Here is an 11915-nt window from a genome sequence, read left to right as displayed (position 1 = left end):
TTGTGCGGTTTCCGGCCCCGTGTGGGCGCGCCGCCGGGGGCGGGATCGGGCTGTGCGGGCGGGGGCGGCGGAGAGGCCGCAGGCGCCCCCCGCTGGCCGCCCGGCCCAGCCCGGAGCTCCGGGCCCCGGGCCCCGCGGCCGGGAGGGAGGGCGGCCCCAACGCCCCGGCCCCCATTCGGGCGCCGCGTGCCGCCACCCTACTCGGTTTTCACCAGAAACGCGGAAAACGCACAAGCATCCCACAGCCGCCGCCCGCCTTCCCACGCGGGTGTGGGAGCGAGCGGCCAGGCACCCTCGGAACGTGAGCAGAAAACAAAACCTTTTCAAAACACATTCTCTAACTCAAGGCCACGCACGTGTTTGGACGCGCCAGGTGCAGCCCCAGCCCCGGAGGAAAACACTTTCTAGCAAATTCTTTCAGCTGTTTCTGCTCCAGATTCCCATCCCACCCCCACCAGTAACGCCGTTTCTAGAAGGACCCATGGACTGTGGTCTAGTGCCCTCCTGCCAAGATGAGGGAAACTAGTCGAAACCTACTGTCTCACTCAGGCCTTAAACTCCTAGGGGTCCGGAGGCGGGAGCTGCCCCAGCACCCGCGAGATTCAGCCCTTTATTGACCTTCTTCTCGGGCACCAGGAAGACCAAGCTCGCTTCAGAAAGTAGTTGTCCCCAGAAAGCAGGTACCGAACCTCGTCGTGATCCCACTCACCGCTGCCTACAACCCGGGTGAGGCCCCAGAGCTGGCAGCAAAAAAATCTGTCCTGTTTCCGAGGAACCCAGGCTGGGAGAACAAGAAATCCCTCCTCTGAGTCACCACTGGGAGGGACAAAGGAGGCTGACTGAAGGAGTAATCAAGAGGAGGAGGCATTTAACTCATACACCTGCATGAGTTTCTCCCTTCCCACTTGTCCAGAGCGCCCTTATGCCCACCGTGGAATCCCGAGGCTCCCACTTTGCTGAGAGGAATCACGTGAGCATCTGTTATACCCATTTCTCAGGTCCAACCTCAGAGGCCAGAGCCCCACAGGAAAGATTACTGGGAATCTGCAGTTTAACGAGCCCCCAGGTGATCCTATGAGAAGCAGGTTCATGAACTCTGGTCTACTTGGGACCCTGTGGTGGAATCCTGGAGCAAGGTACCACAGCTTACTCCAGGGGGAAGAGACCCTGGATATGTCACAGCCTTGACCCTGCAGTGGGCCTAGAACCCAGCCCAGAGCCCACCTACTTTGGAACTATTATGAGGAATCAGATGATGGGACGCTGGAAGGTGAACATCTGATTTCCATTCCAGATGGCAGGTGGGAAGATCCCAGCTGAAACGTCTGTCCTCAGCAGCAAGCCCTCCCTGGTTCCCTGGAGACTGGTCAGGCACCTCCTTGGGCTCCCACAGCCTCTGGGTGTCCAGACACTGGCCCTTGGCCCTCTAGGCTGGAGCCCTGGTGCAGTCACTGCTGCTTCCCGAGGGCTCACAGGGGAAGGGCTTCCCAGCTGCTGGGACTTCCCCCCGCAGGAAATGGGAAGCCCTGCAGTGTGCAAGATGGTGGGCACATCTCATGCTCAGCAGAGCTGACTTGGGAGCTGTGCCTGCCTACCTCCTGCAGCCCTTCCTCCTCAACCACCCAGGAAGTCAGGGAACCCACCTGTTTAACCCCAAGGCCTCAAGAACAGTGTGTGTCTCAGCCCCGCAGCAGTGCGTTCTGCTGTGTGAGGTCAGCCCTGGAGAGTGAGGTGGAGCCCTGGGCATGGGATGGCCCAGTTGGGGCTTGCTCTCAGCTGTCTCCCTCCATTGGCCTCTCCATGCAGAGCGCTAGAAGCCTTCTGCCCTTCGTGATGTTGCGGGGCGGGGGGGGCGGGGAGCTATGCTATGATTTCCCACCCTGTTGTGTGTGTCATCTTTATGCGACTCTGTGACCAACTCTCTTGACAGCGAACAGAAAAGCAGAGCCAGAGAAAGTGAGTTAAGCATGATGCCTGCAAAAGCGTTTGCCATGAACTGCCAGGATAGCTCCATCACCCCATCAGTGCTGTGGTCACCTCAGTGGCAGTCACCTCCTTGCATACTCAGTCCTCAGTCAGTGATTCTCAAACTACAGCCAGCATGAGAATCGCCCAGAGGCCTGGTGAAAACACACCCTGCCGGGCCCCGCTTCGAGTTTCTGATGCAGCAGGTCTGGCAATGGCTACCAAGAGTTTTACCTTCTACCCAGCTCCCAGGTGATTCCAATGCTGCTGGCCCTCAGGCCAGCCTGTGTAGCAAGGCTCTAAGGCACTGGTCTCCAAATACGGTTGGATCCTATTCCCAGAGATTCTGATCCTGGGGTAGGTCTGCGAATATGCATTATTGAAAAGTCCAGAGTGAGTTTAGTTCATGACGAAGACGGCACTTGAAATCAGAAAGGGAAGGAAGAGCTCCTTCAATCCAGTGCTGAATTGGCTACCGTGGAGGCAAAACTATTAGAAAGCACCTCAGTAACAACAACGGTCAACCAATAGAATCAGATCTTTGTGTATGAAAACAAACCTTATAAAAGAAGATATTTTAGTAATTTTGGAGTGGACAGGTCTGCACAGGAAATCAAATCCACACTGAAGGGCTGCAGTTAAAAGTTGAACGTTTCTCTCCAGGTGAGGGGTCTCCAAATGTCCACATCGAGTATGTTTGTGATTTTAATTATCCACTGTGTTGAAAACCTCCAGAGCACGTTTGTCTGAAGAGTCCCTCATTAACTGCCCCAGGGACAGAGTCCCCCATGGAGGGCCAGCATCTGCCGCTAGAAAACCGTCAGCATTTGTTGCCTGAATGAATTTCTGTGGTAGGCAACAGTTCAGGGGCCTTGATTCACTTGTGTAGGGAGAAGATTCAAAAACCTAAAATAAATCACTACAATGGAAGCTGTGATTTGCTTATCTCAGTAAACTCAACCCTTCTCTTTATCAGGCCAAGCAGGAGAGCATGCCAAGTTGGTGCTTTTGTCATTGCAGTCCTGGTACAACTTCTTCACTCGTCACTACGTGAAGCCGCGTTAGCCTTCCCAGCCGGATGGTCCTTGTCACTTACCGCTAAGGAAGAAGGAGCTTTCTTCTTGCCCTCACTCCCCCGAGTAGCACTTGTCGTGGACAGGTGTTCTTTGGGTACCTGTGGAATGGGCTATGCAGCTATCGATTTTTAATTAGAAAGGGGATATGTACTTCACAGTAGAAAAATGAAACAATCCGAAGGTATGAAGGATTGGAAATCTGTCCTCTCCTTCATGCCACTCCCTGAGAGAATTGACTCTCAAGGCTTGGGATATATTCTTTCTATACCCTTCTCCTTGGCAACCCAATTTTACGTTAGAAAACTCACCAGATTAAATCATTAGGCTGTATACCTTAAACTTATACAGTGCTGTAGGTCAGTTGTATCTCAATAAAATTAGGGGGGAACAATGGTCAGAAAAGATGGTGGACTGAACCCGTTATCTACTCCTGCTGCCTCCTTACACCTACTAAAACAGCAATGAAGGGATTTTTTAAGGCCCATAAAAATGAAGAGAATGAGAGGGGAAGTAAAGAGTACAAACTTGGAGGGTGGAAAGCAGATGGACCAGTGGTACTGACTTGGCAGACACAAGAAACTGAATCACCCACTGGCAGTTGGGAAAGACTCTATCCCAGTTATACTGGAGTAAGCTCCAAAGTCTCCGAAAGTGGAAGTGCTGGGTATCTCAGGAAGCAAGGTAGAGCTCAAGTAAAGAAGGTAGGTTGAAAACCTAAGAAGCAATTAAGAGTGCCAGTCTCTCCCCCACCCCTGACTACCACCGCCCAGCTGAGTACCCCTCCCCAGGCAAGCAGAAATCTGCAGGGTTTTTCTCTAGAAAAGCTAAAATAGTCTCTGGATTGGACCACACTAAGCCCAGCTGTGGGAAAAGAGAAATTTAAAGGGCACATTTATACGGGAAGCTGAGACATACCCCGCCCCAAGCCAGCCCTCTTCTCCACTCAGCTAGTCCCAGGGTGTTGGCAGCCAGACCATTACCCCCAGGCTGGAGGGATTCCCTGGGGAACCCCTGAAGATCCTCTCCTCACCGCCATCAAGCCTGATCACCCTGAGAGAAGCACACAGCTGGCTGCCACACTGAGTGCAGAGCTTCCCACGAGCTTGTTAGGCCCCATTCTTACACGTGTGCAGGCAAGCAGAAGACATCAGGAATCCGAGGAAAGCCTCTAACCCAAGAAAGCAGAGTCCAAGACAGCAAGAGGGGGAGAAACATTCACAGAGACTATACAGGCAAACCATAACTGTATCATTAATATCTTCAGAGATTCAAAAAATACATTGTAACCATGAAAACAAATAGGGTACCATTTTTTGACAAGGAACATATGAGGAAAAAAAAAAGAATCCTCAAATGAAAACATGATAGCAGAAATGAAAAGCCAACAGAAGCGTTGGAAGATAAGGTTGAATAAAAAGTCAGAGATGGAAAATAGGGAAGAATAGATAAGAAAATGAGAGATTGATCCAGGAGACACAATAGCGGAATAATTGTGGAGTTCCTGAGAAAACAGAAGAAAGGAAGATAAGAATTCAAGATTTCCCAGTACTAAAGGTCATGCGGTGTCAGATCAGAAGGGCCCGTACTATCTAACGCCCCAGTTCAAGTGACAAAAATATTATCACCAAATCTCCATAGTTGTGAAATTTCAGACCACTGGGAACCAAAGAGAAGTTCTTAAACGTTTCAAGAGAAAAAAAAAACAAACAAAAGGTTACAACCAGCTTTTCTCACAACAGTGGGAGTGATGAAGGAATGCTTTCAAATCCTGAAGGAAAAATGTTTTCTAACCTAGAATTCCATACCCAGCCAAACTATCAGTGGAGCATAAATGAAGAACAAAGACATTTTCAGATGTTTACTGTCTGTGCACCCTTTTCCAGGGTACTGGAATGTGTGCTAAGGAAAGGAGAGAGTTTATCAAAAAGAGGGAAACGGGATACAGAGAACAGGAGCTGCAACACAGGATACGTGATAGGAATGTCCAGGTGGAGGGTGGACAGACCAGGGTGACGTGTGCACAGGCACAGCAGGCCATAAGCTCCAGGAGAGATGCCTCTGATGCACCTGAGCATTTAGAGAGGCTTAGAAAATTGGCAGAGTTTAGGGTGAATTAATGTGGAAAGCTGAAAACAAAAAACTCCAGGAAAAACAAAAAAACTTGTGCAGAAAAGGGAGTCATATTATCATCCAGCTCAACGGATAAGCACAGCATCTACACAGTCATGATAATGCAACCACTGTCTATTGTGCTAAGCAAAATTCAATACAACTGTGTTGGGAGGTTGGGGCACAGAAGTTTGGGGTTGGTGGGAAGTCAACACACAATTTCAAGAACCAAAAAATCAAGAAGTGTATTAAAGGTATATTATTTAGAGACAAGGAGGTAAACACTCCACCCCCCAAAAAAGCGGGGAGGGAGAAAGCAGAGGGAGGGAATGGGAGACAAACTTTTAGAACTATTGGTTTTAAACTACAACACAACTCCTGCTCTGTCCCTATCCACCTGCTTTTCACTTCCTTGGCAGGGCCCCTCATGCCAGCCTGGCTGCCTTACGCACCCCTATCTCCATAGGCTGTTCTGTGTCGCCGTTTCCCCTTCACTTGGGTCTTCCTGTGGAGATGTCTTGCCTACTTATGTGAAAGCACTGTTTCCCTGAATTGGATTTTAGAAAACAAAGATGCATGATGTAATCACCTTTCACCTATTTTGAGTGCTTGCACAAAACCACATTCCTAAAGATACCTGCTGAGTGATTTAAGTACAGAAGTGGTTTGCAACCCACATTGAGCAATCGCCCTTTTGAATATTGACTGACACACCGTTTGATTAGGCCACTCGATACTTTTAACCCTCCCCTTTCCCTTCAATTTCATCTTGGCATTAAACACTGGCCTTTTCGTCTCTGATGGGTTTCTCTTCAATGTTTTAATCCTGTTTTCAAATTGGAGTTAGTTATCGCTTTAGAAACACACATACAACACAAATTTATACTATTTACACCCAAATAGATTATTTCACGTATTAATTTGAGTTGTTGATGAAAAAATTTAAGTCAATCTAAGAAAGTAATGGTAAATTTTACTTGGGCCAAACAGGATTATAACCCAGGAGACAGGCTCTCAGAGAGCTCTGAGAACTGTTCTGACGAGGTGAGTGGCGGAGTCCAGTAGGGATGTGACTTTGGCAAAGGGCGTACGTGCGACCAAGCACACATCTTGGTAGACGGCCGCTGCTAGCCGCAAGGAACAAACATCTCAGCTAACGGTTTTCTAAGCATGGGAAGATGCAAGAAACTGGGTTCGTAAAACCTTCTCCTGAAAATATCTGAGGGCCAGTCTCTCAGTCTTCTCAGAGCACAAAGTGCTTCATCTGCTCTTCACGTTGAACTCCTTTCAGGGTGTACTGGGGGTCAGCAGCTGGATGGTGGGCAACATTCTTCATTTTACAATCCCTTGCCTTTTGGTCTTAATTTTGACCAAGTTTGGGGAGGCATTTCGTGACCAATTTGTCCCGTGATGCCAAGAATGTTCGTTCCCTGGTCAGGCAAGGATTTCGCTGATAGGCCACTCAATTTGCTATTACTGGACTAGGCCCTGTTAACAGTAGCCAAAAGCTTCTGGACCACCGGTCTTACTAGTGTGTTACGGTCCAGGAAAGTTCCCTCTTCCCACATCTAGCGTTACACTATTACAATCATTATCTTGCATATTTGATCAACTGTTTCAAGTTGCCTAATCATCATTAATTTTATCTGAGGCTAGTCACACACTGGTAATGCAAGAAACAGTAATCTTGTAAAATAGGCAGAATACAAGTAACATTAGCTAGTAACATTAATAAGGTCATAGGTAAGTATTTAAGAACTTCTATTAGGTGCAGCCCAGTATACCCCCAGGTCATCTGACCAGTCTGTTCTGCACCAATTGCTATCTTTCAGGGAAATGATATATTGGCATCGTACAGAAAGTTCACCAAAGATGTCTGCATGTACAAGGTTATTGTGACCCCTTACAGGATAGAGAAAGGAATGTTATCTTCTAAGGAGTTACATGGCTGGTACCAGAAGGAGAAAAATTGATCTTTATGGTTGAGTAGGTGTTTCTGCCCTTGGGGAGGTCTCATTAATGCATAATGCAGATGCACAATGCACACCAGAGGGGAGGGAGGAGGCCCAAACAGGCAGAGAAAATTTTTATTTTTAAATTGTCTTGCCATAAAATATGAATTTTTATTGCATCGGCGTTTCTAAATGGTTTTCTGAGACAAGCAAGAAGTATAAAGCATTCTCCTTATAAAGTGAAAAATGGTCCCAATTTAAAAGTCAAAGTTGGTGCGTTCCTAAGCTAACCTGGTAAATATAGAACATCTCATCACAGACTTAACTGAATGATAATGAACACAGATTACAGCAAAAATTCTACAATTGGGCTTCCCTGGTGGCGCAGTGGTTGAGAGTCCACCTGCCGATGCAGGGGACACGGGTTCGTGCCCCGGTCCGGGAAGATCCCACATGCCGCGGAGCGGCTGGGCCCGTGAGCCATGGCCGCTGAGCCTGCGCGTCCGGAGCCTGTGCTCCGCAACGGGAGAGGCCACAACAGTGAGAGGCCCCCGTACCGCAAAAAACAAAAACAGAAACAAAAATTCTACAATTGCAGCCTAAGAAAGTGATTTCAAGGAAAGTATCTCCTTAGAAAATGACAGCTCCTAAAGAGCAGGGAGACCACCATCTGGAATTTCCAACAGCTACTGTTCATCCTTTTTCCAACAAATTTTTCCAGCAGATTTTCCCAATAAAATCCAAGGCAGTTTTCTGCCTACTCTTGACCCAAATAGCTGGATCCCTTTTCCTGCCAGAGTTCCCTCTCTTGGCTCACTGTATGATTCATTCTACTCTAAGACAGATAACTTATTTTTAGAGAAAATTTTACGGTTGTTGCTGCTACAGTCACTGAATGGTCTTAAAAGATTAAGTTAGGGGACAGGTGGGGGGAAAATGATCAATAAAACTAATATTTTTTTATCAGTTTTGCCAAGGGCAATTTTTTACGTGGAAGTACAGAAAAAAAGTAACAGGGTGTAGTTTCAGACGACCATGTTGCATTTATAACATTTAAATCCTAGTAAAGGGCTTCCCTGGTGGCGCAGTGGTTGAGAGTCCGCCTGCCGATGCAGGGGACACAGGTTCGTGCCCCGGTCTGGGAGGATCCCACATGCGCAGGAGCGGCTGGGCCCGTGAACCATGGCCGCTGAGCCTGCGCGTCCGGAGCGTGAGCTCCGCAACGGGAGAGGCCACAACAGTGAAAGGCCCGTGTACCAAAAAAAAAAAAAAAAAATCCTAGTAAAAATATCAAAAAGAAACTCATGAAAATTCACCTAAAAGATAAAACTAGGGGAATCTTTTTTTTTTTTCTCAGTAAAAGTTCAGAAGAAAAAAGCCATCAAACAGCAACACTTTATAAAACGCCTACTCAAGTCAAGCTGAAAAGTACTGGACATTTCATAAGCGCTTATTAGCTTGTAAGAGCCTTGGGGTATCTGACATGTGAATTTACCAAAGCTACTTGCAAGCAAACGTCAGCATATAAAAAGGAACGAAGTAGATCTGTAGGTGCGCTGACATGGAAAGATCTCTCTATATGGTAGGAGATTTGCAGAATACTATAGAATGATACCACTTATGTAAAAGGGGAAAATGACGCCCTCTGAAATTATATTTGTGCAGATATGTTTATGTGTGAAAATGCATTTCTTTTTAAATCTTAAAAGTATACATCCCAAAATATTAAAGAAGCTGGCTCTAACATGAAGGGATTAAGAGGGTGAAGGGTAACTTAACTCCTTTTATGTAGCTATTTACAAATTACATTTCTTCACAATGAACATACATTCACGTATTTGTTGAGAAATTAAGTAGATTCACTGTGTCTGGGTGTCTGGACAAAAATCATCCTGTATATTCAATTTATTTTCTAATTTACTTTGAGAAATTTCTGGGGTGCTATTTAACAGGATTATACGTTATTGCTTTTTAAAAGAGAACATTTCCAGTAACTGGAGTGGGCAGTCTGGATTTACCAGCCAGTGGCCTACAGACTGCTGAGCTACTCTTCACCCAGAACCAAGCTTTGTAGTCATCCTGTAGCAAACTATTCAGGATTTTCCCCGCCACCACTCAGTTGCGTTCCAGGCAAGCACCACTGGTCCATGCCGTAGGACTGCCAGTTCTGCTCCCTGGGTGAGCGTAATTCTGAACACATGCTTTAGTTGCACTTGATTATTAACCCTGCTTCTCTCTGTTCCTTGGAGAAACTAACATTTTCATTACTCTATTGTAAGAGTCTGTGTAATCTGCTCCACCGAACAAATGGTATCTCAATGTCTTAGTACAGCAAGCGCAACCCCTTACATTAAAGCAAAGAGTAAAACTTGGTTGGTGCTTGCAAATATCCAGATTTGAGGGAGTCCGTCCCCACAGTCTTGCAATGGCTATGGGGAGGCCAAAAGGATATCTCTGGCTAGGACATGGGCAAAAGAAAAAAAAAAAAAGCATCTTCGAGCATCTTCCTCTCCACTGCTGGCATTTATAAAAATGAAAACCCACAGAAATGCTATCTGTACAGATACAAGAAAACCTCTTACCAGTCTAAATTGGGCCGTCCTCAGAATTACAAGATAATTTCTTTTTGAAGTAGCTATTCCAGTCTTACATAAAGGCTCATACCAGAGGTTATGAAGATAAAGTACAAAGCCTTTATTGAATTGCAGATTATGAATAATAAACCCGATGGTGAGCACTGGGGGCAGATGTGTGCAGAACTGCAATTTATAAAATTTTTAAGGCAAACAGTTGACATCTTTGAAGAAATCATTGGTAGCTTAAAAAAAAAAAAAGGCTTCCAGATGTGCAATTCATTCAGAGCATTCAGGGTAACTGGTGCCCAGTGATATGACCTCAGGAAATGTCGAGATTTCATAAATCATTTGTATCAAATCTCTTTTTCTGGTAAATTCCTTTCTGCCTCTGCAGCGGTAACTAGACAAGATTGCAAAGCTTTCAAGATGATTCAAGCCTCCAGCACCTCACAGGAGTCCGCATTTCTTAGCACAGAAGGCAATGCTAATCAAAGAAGGAAATAAATAAAAGGTTATTAAAAACAAACACAGGTTCATCAAACTGCTAAATACATGTATCTATGTATATTCCACTCAAAAAAAAATGTTTATCTCAATAGTCCTTCACATTTCATATCCAGAAGCTACACTGGCTGCCACCTATCCTCTCATCTTTAACACCATGCGATAAGACGGTGCTTCTTAGTAGTGAGTACAGTGCGAAGACTCTGATACTTGTAACAAGTCTTTGAATTGTTTTAGGATTACAGGACTTTCAAAAGACTTCTTTAAAAAACAGTGACTGGAAGTTTCAGTACGTAAAAATCAGAGGGAGGGGATCTTAAATTTCAGAGATTATGTTTAGGGACAAAGAGACATGCTGTGAAAAGCCGCAACCAAATATAAAAGGTAATATGGAATGATTTAGGGAACAGCTATGAATTGCACAGAACCCAAGCAGAAAGCGGAAGAGAAATTTAAACTCAAAGAAAGTGGCTGATAACCAAAAATCTCATTCTCTTCGAAAAGTACGGCTGACTAATCCATAAGAGACAAGGACTACATTTCACCAAGTTACTGGCTTTACAGAATGCTTCTCCTGGGCCCCTTTCTTCTCCCCTCCCCACCCACCCCACCAGTGGGTAACGACCAGCTTGTTTTACTTCATAACCTCTCGTTACCACAGCATCTTTAAGATAAAACAACACTCCTAACAAATTCATCCAGACTGTTTCCTTAGTGGAGACCTTCCCTGTAATCAGGACACGTAGAAGCTGCTGCAATGAAAAGAAGCCATGGCTGTGTGGAACCAAAAAGACTTAAATTAAAACGCAAAATTAAGATGATGTGCAAATACCAATCAACACGTTCGCTGAAATACACAAAATAAGAGAACACCTGACTTCCCTGTTAGCATCTGTTCTTACTGACATGGCTAACATGTCTCTCAGTAAATCCAGGAGATACCTCAAGCGTTTAGTCATCAAAAGGGATGCACTATCTATCTCCATTTCTCTGGTTCAGCCTCTTTCTAAAGTGTTACCTCCTTCAGGCTAGCAGACTCTGGACTAGGCTAAACTTAAACTTAATAAGGCACATACTCAAGCAGAAAATATAAAGGCCAAATACTCAGGAAAAAAAAAAAAAAAACCCAACCTGACATGAGGAAAACAAACATTAGCACATTAGCAGTTTATGAGCTAAAAGCTGTCCTTAAGTAAATATTTAACTCTGGATATAAAACAGATCAGCAGACTTTATAAGCAATTCCTTTGGTTAATAATTTTGTCAGCATTCAATGTATACAGACATTTAGTTCATTCTCTTTGAAGAAAAAATGTTGCTTAAGGTGTAAAGTCAAGACAACTCACAAGAAGATGGTCGAGAAAAAGGCTCCTGGGTGATGTAGGGTTTTCAAGTCATGCAAGTACTCTCCGGGGTAAAATCTGGCTTGTTTCTTAGTTATGGTAACTACCAAGTAGCATGTTAAAATTCATTCTTTAACATTATTCCACCCATAAATGTTCTGACAAAATTGCAGGCAGTTAAGAGTCTTGAGGTTTAGAAACTGAGACAAGGTAAAGACACCACTTCCAAAGAATTACTTACACGTATCTTTGATCCCACTTCAATGCTACATCATCCTCTCTCTCTACACACTTCACTAGATGTCACTGATGAAAATTAGGATAAAGAGCAACTGTTAACTATAACTTTCCTACTCAGGTTTAATAGTCATTTATTGAATACTCCGCTCA

General features: G+C 45.2%; 1 protein-coding gene across 13 annotated transcripts in view; it reads right to left on the bottom strand.

The window, feature by feature from the left end:
• ADCY7 (adenylate cyclase 7) overlaps positions 1-762 on the bottom strand; it is a 59460-nt gene extending 58698 nt beyond the window's left edge. For 5 of the 13 annotated variants that reach the window (XM_027092161.1, XM_027092162.1, XM_027092160.1 and 2 more), the window contains exon 1: positions 538-755. The gene's annotated coding sequence lies outside the window, so the exon portion shown is untranslated. Of the gene's footprint in view, positions 1-537 lie in introns of all 13 variants that reach the window. The other 8 variants (XM_027092171.1, XM_027092172.1, XM_027092170.1 and 5 more) reach the window with 5 other exon arrangements.
• Between the last annotated feature and the right edge of the window lie 11153 nt (positions 763-11915).

Source organism: Aethalodelphis obliquidens, unplaced genomic scaffold (assembly GCF_003676395.1).
Source record: "Aethalodelphis obliquidens isolate GAN/ISIS:26980383/991018 unplaced genomic scaffold, ASM367639v1 scaffold75, whole genome shotgun sequence".
Taxonomy (NCBI): Eukaryota; Metazoa; Chordata; class Mammalia; order Artiodactyla; family Delphinidae; genus Aethalodelphis; species Aethalodelphis obliquidens.
This window is presented reverse-complemented; position numbering and strand designations above follow the sequence as displayed.